This window comes from Adiantum capillus-veneris, chromosome 27, assembly GCF_014529385.1.
Source record: "Adiantum capillus-veneris isolate H3 chromosome 27, ASM1452938v2, whole genome shotgun sequence".
NCBI classification, from domain to species: Eukaryota; Viridiplantae; Streptophyta; class Polypodiopsida; order Polypodiales; family Pteridaceae; genus Adiantum; species Adiantum capillus-veneris.
Genome location: NC_140957.1, coordinates 65247564 through 65256606, shown reverse-complemented (window position 1 = coordinate 65256606; position 9043 = coordinate 65247564). Strand labels below are relative to the sequence as shown.

Here is a 9043-nt window from a genome sequence, read left to right as displayed (position 1 = left end):
CTCCATCGTCCTCATAATCTTCCTCTTCTGAAGAAAGTGATGGTGCAGCTCTTGAACCACCTCAAAGAAGAGGACATAGGAAATCCTATGCCGCCTGGAAAAGGTCTTCCAAGCTCAAAAAGTTCAAAGAGAGAGGAAAGAACATATCTTTCCTTACCTACAATGGCACCTTTCATGCTACGGACAAAGTCTTGGCCTTTATCCAACAATTTGATGCAGCGTTGGGAGATGTGGGATTCATGGAGTCCTCTAAGCTACATCATGTAGCTATGCATTTTCAAAAGTATGCTAGGAAATGGTGGTCTAGACTACGAGCAAACGGTGAAGCTCCACGAACATGTAAAGCTTTAAGAGCTTCCATCATGAAGTAGTTTCTTGCTACTGATGCCAAAGACAAAGTACTCACTGAATGGCGAACCTTGAAGATCTCTCCCTACAAATCTATCCACAAATATGTAGACAAGTTTTCGCGTTTACACCTCAAAGACACTCTCTTCAAAAAGATGGATTTTGGAGAGAAAAAACAACAATTTTGTGCGGGTTTAACCGAGGATATGACAGAGTATGTTAACTCCCAAAGGCCATGCACCATATCTGCAGTCATACACCATACCATGGTGGCTTCAAGAATCAACTTCCAACAAGGGGCTAAGAGAAATCTTAAGCCCACAGAAAACAAGGACCGTAACGAGCCTAAGGGGAAGGACAATGTCTAAAAGTCTCCCAAAGGCAATGCCAACAACAACAAAGCTAAGGAGAAGGGAGTTTATAAAGGCAAAAATAAACTCTCTCGTGAAGGGCTAGAGCCAGGGATTTAAAATTTACGTAATTACCACAAATTTTGTGTGATCACAAGGTCTTATTAACACGTTCACATGATTACTTAACATGATCACAAACAATCCGGCCAAGGGCGACTTGGAAACCCACTAAAATCTCGCCGGGCTTTGAAGTTTTCCCTGCAAACTCGCAAAATTATACATATAGGGCCCCGATCGGGCCCGCTGGGCGTTATTCTTTGAGTTATCCTCAAAGAGAGAGAGAGAGAGAGAGAGAGAGAGAGAGAGAGAGAGAGAGAGAGAGAGAGAGAGAGAGAGAGAGAGAGAGAGAGAGAGAGAGAGAGAGAGAGATATCTTGACAACCACCTTTGCAGGTATGTCGAGTGGAGAGAGGATAGAGGGGGTCGTGTGGGAGCGTGCTCTATGTCACAGTGTTGCATGATAGTAGCAGAGTACCTGACCATACAACCCGGGTTTAGTGTTGTGTGTGTGTATAAGTTGTGTGGTAGCGTGTCTTTTATCGTATTGCACGACAATCGTAAGGTACCTTACCACATCCCATACTACAAGTCTCCAACACCCCCTTCCTATTACACCCCCTCTCCTATCTACTACAAGTCCCCCCCATCCCCTCCCTACTACACACCCTCACTTGCCTCCTACAAGTCACCACCATCCCCTCCCTACTACGACCCCTCTCATATCTACAAGTCTCCACCACCCCCCTCGTACTACGAGCCATCTCTTGTTTAAAAGTCACCCCCCCCCCCCCCCCCCCCCCCCCCCCCCCCCTACTATGAGCCATCTCCCATTTACAAGTCACCCCCACCTTACGCCTATCCCCCACCTACAAGTCCCCTCCACCACCCACTTATGAGGAGCCTTACTCTGTCTACAAGTCCCCTCCACCGCCCACTTAGGTCGAGCCTTTTCCCACATACAAGTTTCCCCCACCAACCACCTATGTGGAGCCTTCCCCTATTTACGCTTCTCCCCCTGTCTACCCCTCTCCTCCTATCGCTTGCAAGCATTCATGCACTTGAAGCCAAAACTCATAAGGATACCATCCATAGCCTTGATATCGTCAATTGAAGCTGAATGTATTAACATCCATCTCACCTAGCAACCATGGTGTTTGAGTTCTAATGAGCATGTAACCATTTAAGGCCAAAGCCTACATGATTCTTTAAAACCTCTTACCAAATAAAGAATTTATATTTTCAACCTTTCAATGCTTGGATCTTCTTTAGCATAGCTCAAATTTTCACTTTTTTATTTGGTTGAATCCTAATACAAGAATCTTAATTAGCAAATATTTTGTACATATTAGGATATAGTTAATATGTATCACACTTATTGAACTCACTCGAACGCATGTGCATCCAATTTCTTGAAGTAGGATTTGTTTTCCTTCTTGGATACATTCAAAACAAATTCTTTTTTCTTAGCAATAGAATGGTAGAATTTTGTTTGAGTCTATATGACTAGAGTATACATTAAGACCCAAGTACAAGTCACAATGGTGAATATCTTTCCTAATAGGAAAAACTGTCTTAATCGCTAATTTTTCCTTATTAGTATAGAAGATATAGCTGGAAGGGAGACTAGTTCTCCCATTTACAAGTCACCACCCCCTTACTATGAGCCATCTTCCATTTACAAGTCACCCAACCCCCACCTTATGCCGACTCCTCACCCACCTACAAGTCCCCTCCACCCTCCACTTATGAGAATCCTTCCCCTGTCTACAAGTCCCCTCACCCACTTATGTCGAGCCTTATCCTACCTACAAGTCTCCCCCACCACCCACCTACGTGGAGCCTACCCCTATTTATGATTTGCCCCTTGTCTACCCCTCTCCTCCTATCGTTTAAAATCATTCATCAAGCGGTCATGCACTTGATCCGAGCACTCATGAGGATAACATCCATAGCATTGATATCACCAATTGAATCTCAATGTACTAACATCGATCTCACCTAGCAACCATTGTGTTTGCATTCTAATGAGCATGTAGCCACTCAAAGCCAAAGCCAACATGACTATTCAAAACCTCTAACCAAATAAAAGATTTATATTTTCAACCTCTTAATGCTTCGATCTTCTTTAGCGTAGCTGAAATTTCAAATTTATACTTGGTTGATTTTTAATACAAGAATATTAAGTTAGCAAAGATTTTGTACATGTTAGGATCTCTTTAGGATATAGTTAATATGAATCAGACTTCTTGGACCCACTCGAGTACTCACTTGAATAGCAACTCTTCTTAATATTTAGATTGTATGTGGAGGCTAAGTTAGCTATATCTATGGGTATGCATGTGCATCCAGTTCTTTGAAGTAGGATTTGTTTTCCTTCTTGGATGCATTAAAAAAAAATTCACTTTTCTTGGCAATAGAATGGTATAATTTTATTTAAGTCTATAAGACTAGACTATGCATTGAGACCCAAGTACAAGTCACAATGGGAATATCTTTCCTAATAGAAACATTTGCCTTAATCGCTACTTTTTCCTTATTAGTATAGAAGATATAGAGAGAAGGGGGACTAGTTCTCTAATAAAATAAAGGGTTGCTATACTATCCACTCTTAGAATGAATATATAATGACATAACCACAAAAATTAGTTAGCACAAAAATGAATTTTCATGACATCACATTTGATATCTTGACTTGGTGCTTTATGAGATAAATCAACAAGTACATTTTTATATTATTATATATCAAGAGAGAAGAGCAGAAACCAATGCAACAATGAGGAATTGAATAGCTACGCTTGACCCGCCCCTCTAGAACCAAAAAAAAAACCAAGAAGAAGAAGAAGAAGAAGAAAGAAAAGCATGCAAAAAGGCATAAGCTGCTTTTATCTAGTTTTTTTATTTGAGAAAGGTTCACAATCAACAATTTTAAAAAATGGAGCTAACTTGTGACCTCCGTCCCTCCCCTCTTCAATTATAAGGAAAGTGTGATAGGACTTTGACAAGTACCAAAGATTTTCCACCTGCAGATTGTTCATTTGACTAGGCTTCAGACCAATAGCTGAACAAGATGAACTATATTAGTCTCAAAACTTCCTTCTTAGGATTCCTTGTTGCTCTTATATGTATCTAAGAAGACTTTCTCTTTCTAGGGAGGCAGCTTAACAATATAGTTGAATGATTAAACTTTTGAGATGAAATATTGGAATACTTAAAGCTTCTTAATTATATTTGAAGAAGTAGCTACTCAACTATCTCTTGCTTCAATTTTTTGGGGGATTTATATTTAACACTTTTGATAAATCGTTCCTTTCCTTTGTAAGCTTTAGGTGGATTTTTGAGAGGATTTTATACTTGCGAGCTGTTTTTAGCTTTTGGAATTGAAACATTATTTCTGATATTTCTAATGCTCAGATTACACTAATCATATATTCAAATATTAGTATGCCATGAGAAAGTCTACATTCGGTTGTGCAATCCTTCAATCACCAAACAATCAAATGTAACATACATGCATGTCTTTGCTTGTGGGAATGTATGCTCATGCACATTTGTGGGGTTAGCTTGAAATGTAACTTTTTGAAAGATTAGTTTTGATTGAACATCATATTCTGAAGAATACAAAACAACATATGTACTATAGTCTCAATGTAGCTTAGCAAATCACTCAAGAAACCTCAAAACCAAACTAGATTCCAATTAGCAATATGATAGCATATCATACCACATGACAAACCTCCAATCACATAATCAAGTCAACACAGCCACCATAATACCAGAACACACAAATCAAAATATCAAAATAAAATGTCTAGAGAGAGCATATGTATCGTGGATTTCCTAGGTGATTATATAGATTTTGTTGTAGATGAATATATAAGGGTGGATGCATGGTAGCGTGGACTGAAAAGAATTGTCTTGGACATAGGTTTCTAGCCCTGAAAAACTACATTTTTTGGGAGAACATTTTCTTTGAAAAAAATGGGCTAAAAAATTTATGAGTGTATAACGACGAACATGGGTAGTCAACCGCAAAATGCTTGGAGCCCATAGAGTAGCAACTTCTCTGCCCCCCCCCCCCCCCCCCCCTCTCTCTCTCTCTATGTGTGTGTGTGTGTGTGTGTGTGTGTGTGTGTGTGTGTGTGTGTGTTTGTTTGTTTGTAATGCCTCTAGTGCTTCATTTTGCTAGAGACAAGGCACTGCAAGATAGTCAGGCTTGAACGTAGCTCCTTCTCCTTCGACTTTAGTAAAGCTTCATTTATCTAGAGGTAGGTGTTAAAGAAGATGATTCCCTTCATCTGCAAGTGTGTGCATAGCTGGAGGTAGGTGTTGAAGAAGCTGCTACGTACCATTTGCAAGTGGCTGCATAGCTCGAGGTTGATGTTGAAGAAGCTTCTGTCAACCATCTACAATTGTCTACATAATTGCCAACCATTTGGAAGTTGTGTGCACAGTTGGTACAATAAAATATGAATAATTGCGTCATAAGAACTTCCATGCAACTCACACAAAGATCAAACAAGGGACATCATAAGGCAATACGAGGCCGAGCGTAAACAAAAACAACGAGAGAGGGACAAACCAAATGAAAAAAATTGTTCCACAAAAAACAATGATATCTGAGAAAAAAAGGTTCAAGATTTGCAATTAAGTGGCACATAGTTTTGATATGTGCACGAGGGGCCTAAACTCAAGACCAAACAAAGAAGCATTTAATCAACTCCTTCTACATCTGTTGTTGAAGAATGTTACAGATTCAAGGGAAGTGCAAGCTGTTCAAGCAGCACTTATCTCAAATATTTGAAACACCCTAACATTTGTGAAGCAACCAAGATCCTCCTATGAGATTTTCTTGAAAAGATCAGCTATGCTAATGCCGAGGCTGATGCTAGTGAACAAAAATGGGTCTTCTAAATCAAAAGAGCTTAACATTGCAAGAGCTTCTAGAGTTTTGGGAGTCCACAAGAGGAATTTCTACTCAGCTAAATATCACATGAGGCTGGAAGAAGAGGATGGCTCATTTCCATTGGAAACATGCCAAAGATAGCAGTGTAGGAGCACCCTTACCCATGAAGTGAAAGACATTGTTTTTTAATGTTGGACTATTGAAACAAGGGTCTCTCTGTGCAAAAAAGATGTTTTCCATAAGCACATAGGAAGAAACACTTACTTGAAACATCCTACTCATTTGTTGGACATACCACAGATTTAGAAGATTACTCTCTCTCCTTAATACAGCTCATAACATCAATGTTATTGTCTTAGTGTTGGCTGTCTTGCACACCACTATGGTGTTGATCTACTACTGTGGTGCATTCATACCCTGCTTAATTGTATATAACATGGTGCAACTTCTTTCTAACATTGTTCATGGATTTGTATAAGTGCAAGATTAGCTCTTAGTACTATAATTGTACACCACTTTTGTTCCAATTTGATTGGTTTGTATTCTAGCACTAACGAGGTGTTTCTTAGTAAAGTTTTTCAGTAATGTGTCTAGTAATGCTTCCAATCACCAAATCCTTGAGAGGTTTCTAGATTTTCTTTTCAGGTTTCTAGAAGTTCTCTAGTGCTTTGTAGCACTATTGTGCTTTGGTGATTGAACTACCATGTTTTCTAGAATTGAGTAGGTGTTTCTTAGTAATCCTTCATAGGTTTGTATGAGTGTTTGCTGGTAGTGCTTGACTTGTTTACAGTTTATAGCACTATGGAGGGGCTTTCTAGTAGTTATTGGGAAATTTTTATTGCTTGTTGATACGTTTCTAGCTACGACTATGTGGTTTGTTGCACTCAGTATATGATTGGTAGTTCTATGACAAGGTGGTTTCTAGCAATGTGACATACGGTTTCTCACTTTGACTATGTGGTTTCACGTAGCAATAAAATGGTTATTAATAGTTCTTGGGAGGTTTCTAGAGTGGTAGATTCTAATTTTCCAACACTTCTTGGAAGGTTATTAGCAGTTCTTTAGAGGTTTCTAGCTTTTCTTGTCAAGTTTCTAGCAGTCCTTGGGAGGTTTCTAGCACTCACGTGCTTTGATGATTAGACTACCAAGTTTCTAGCACTCAGTAGGTGTTTCTCAGTAATCCTTGAAAGGTTTGTACGAGTGTTTGTTGGTAGTGCTTGACTTTTTTCTAGTCTCTAGCACTAAGGAGGGGATTTTTAGTAGTTATTAGGAGGTTATTACTAGTGCTTAGGAGGTTTCTAGCGGTAAATTCTAGTTTTCAAGAACTGCTTGGAAAGTTATTAGCAGTCCTCAAGAGGTTTCTAGCTTTTGTTGTTAGGTTTCTAGCAGTTCTCGAGAGGTTTCTGGCACTGTTACGATTTGGTGATTGGACTACCAGGTTTCTAGTACGTAGGTGTTTCCCAGTAATCCTTGAGAGGTTTGTACGAGTGTGTTATTGGGAGGTTTGTACTACTTGCTAATAGGCTTCTAGCTCCAACTATGTGGTTTGTTGCATTGAGTAGATGATTGGTAGTTCTATGAGAAGGTGGTTTCTCGCAATGTTACGTATGTTTTCTAGCCTTGACTAGGTGGTTTCAAGTATCAATTAAATGGTTATCAATAGTGCTTAGGAGGTTTCTTGCGGTAAATTCTAGTTTTCCAACACTGCTTGGAAGGTTATTAGCAGTCCTCGTGGAGAAGTTTCTAGCTTTTTTTGTCAGGTTTCTAGCAGGTCTCAGGATGTTTCTAGCATTGTTGTGCTTTGGTGATTGGACTACCGGGTTTCTAGTCCTGAGTAGGAGTTTCTCAGCAATCCTAGTTGATACGATTGCACAAGTGTTTGTTAGTAGTGCTTAACTTGCTTCTGGTTTCTAGCACTAAATAGGTGCTTTCTAGTAGTTATTAGGAGGTTAGTACTGCTTGTTGATAGGTTTCTAGGTGCAACTATGTGGCTTGTTGCATTGAGTAGATGATTGGTAGTTCTATGACAAGGTGGTTTCTAGCAATGTGACATGTGGTTTCTAACTTTCACTAGGTGCTTTCGAGTAGCAAATGAAATGGTTATCAATAGTGCTTAGGAGGTGTTTAGCGGTAAAATCTAGTTTTTCAGCACTCTTGGAAGGTTATTATAGTTCTTAAGAGATTTCTAGCTTTTCTTGTCAGGTTTCTAGAAGTTTTTGGGAGGTTTCTAGCTTTTGTAATTGGACTACCGGGTTTGTAGCATTGGCTACGTGTTTCTCAATAATTCTTGACAAGTTTTTATGAGTGTTTGTTGGTAGTGCTTGATTTGTTTCTAATTTCTAGCACTAAGTAGGTGCTTTGTAGTAGTTATAGGGAGGTTTGTACTGCTTTTTGATAGGTTTCTAGCTGCAACTATGTGGTTTGTGAATTGAGTAGATGATTGATAGTTCTAGGACAAGGTGGTTTCTAGCAATGTGAATTATGGCTTCTAGCTTTGAATAGGTGGTTTCAAGGAGCAATTAAATAGTTATCAATAGTTCTTAGGAGGTTTCTAGCGGTAAATTCTAGTTTTGAGCACTGCTTGGAAGAATATTATAGCAGTTCTCAAGAGGTTTTTAGATTTTTTTGTTAGTTTTCTAGCAGTTTTTAGGAGGTTTCTACCATTGTTGTGCTTTGGTGATTGGACTACCAGGTTTCCAGCATTGAGTACGTGTTTCTCAGTAATCCTTAACAAGTTGTACAAGTGTTTGTTGGTAGTGCTTGACTTACTTCTCATTTCTAGCACTAATTGGTAGGTGCTTTCTAGTAGTTATTGGGAGGTTTGTATTGCTTGTTGATAGGTTTCTAGCTGCAACTATGTGGTGTTTTGCATTGAGTACATGAATCAATAGTGCTTGGGAGGTTTCTAGTGGTAGATTCTAATTTTCTAGCACTTCTTGGATGGTTATTAGCAGTTCATGAGAGGTTTCTAGCTTTTCTTGTCAAATTTCTAGCAATCCTCAAGAGGTTTCTAGTACTTGTGTGCTTTGGTGATTGGAATAGTAAGTTTCTAGCACTGAGTAGGTGCTTCTCACTAATCCTTGAAAGGTTTGTACGTGTGTTTGTTGGTAGTGCTTAACTTGTTTTTGATTTCTAGCACTAAGGACGGGTTTTATGGTAGTAATTTGGAGGTTATTAATGTTGTTTAGGAGGTTTCTAGAGGTAAATTTTAGTTCTCATGCACTGCTTGGAAGGTTATTAGCAATCCTCAAGAGGTTTCCATCTTTTGTTGTTGGGTTTCTAGAAGTTCTGAGGAGATTTCTAGCACTGTTGTGCTTTGCTGGTTGGACTACCGGGTTTCTAGCACTGAGTAGGTATTTCTTAGTAAATTTTGACAAGTT

General features: G+C 39.1%; 1 pseudogene; it reads left to right on the top strand.

Moving 5' to 3' along the window:
- Positions 1-554: 554 nt before the first annotated feature.
- On the top strand, positions 555-2762 carry LOC147422115 (uncharacterized; annotated as a pseudogene).
- Positions 2763-9043: the final 6281 nt, after the last annotated feature.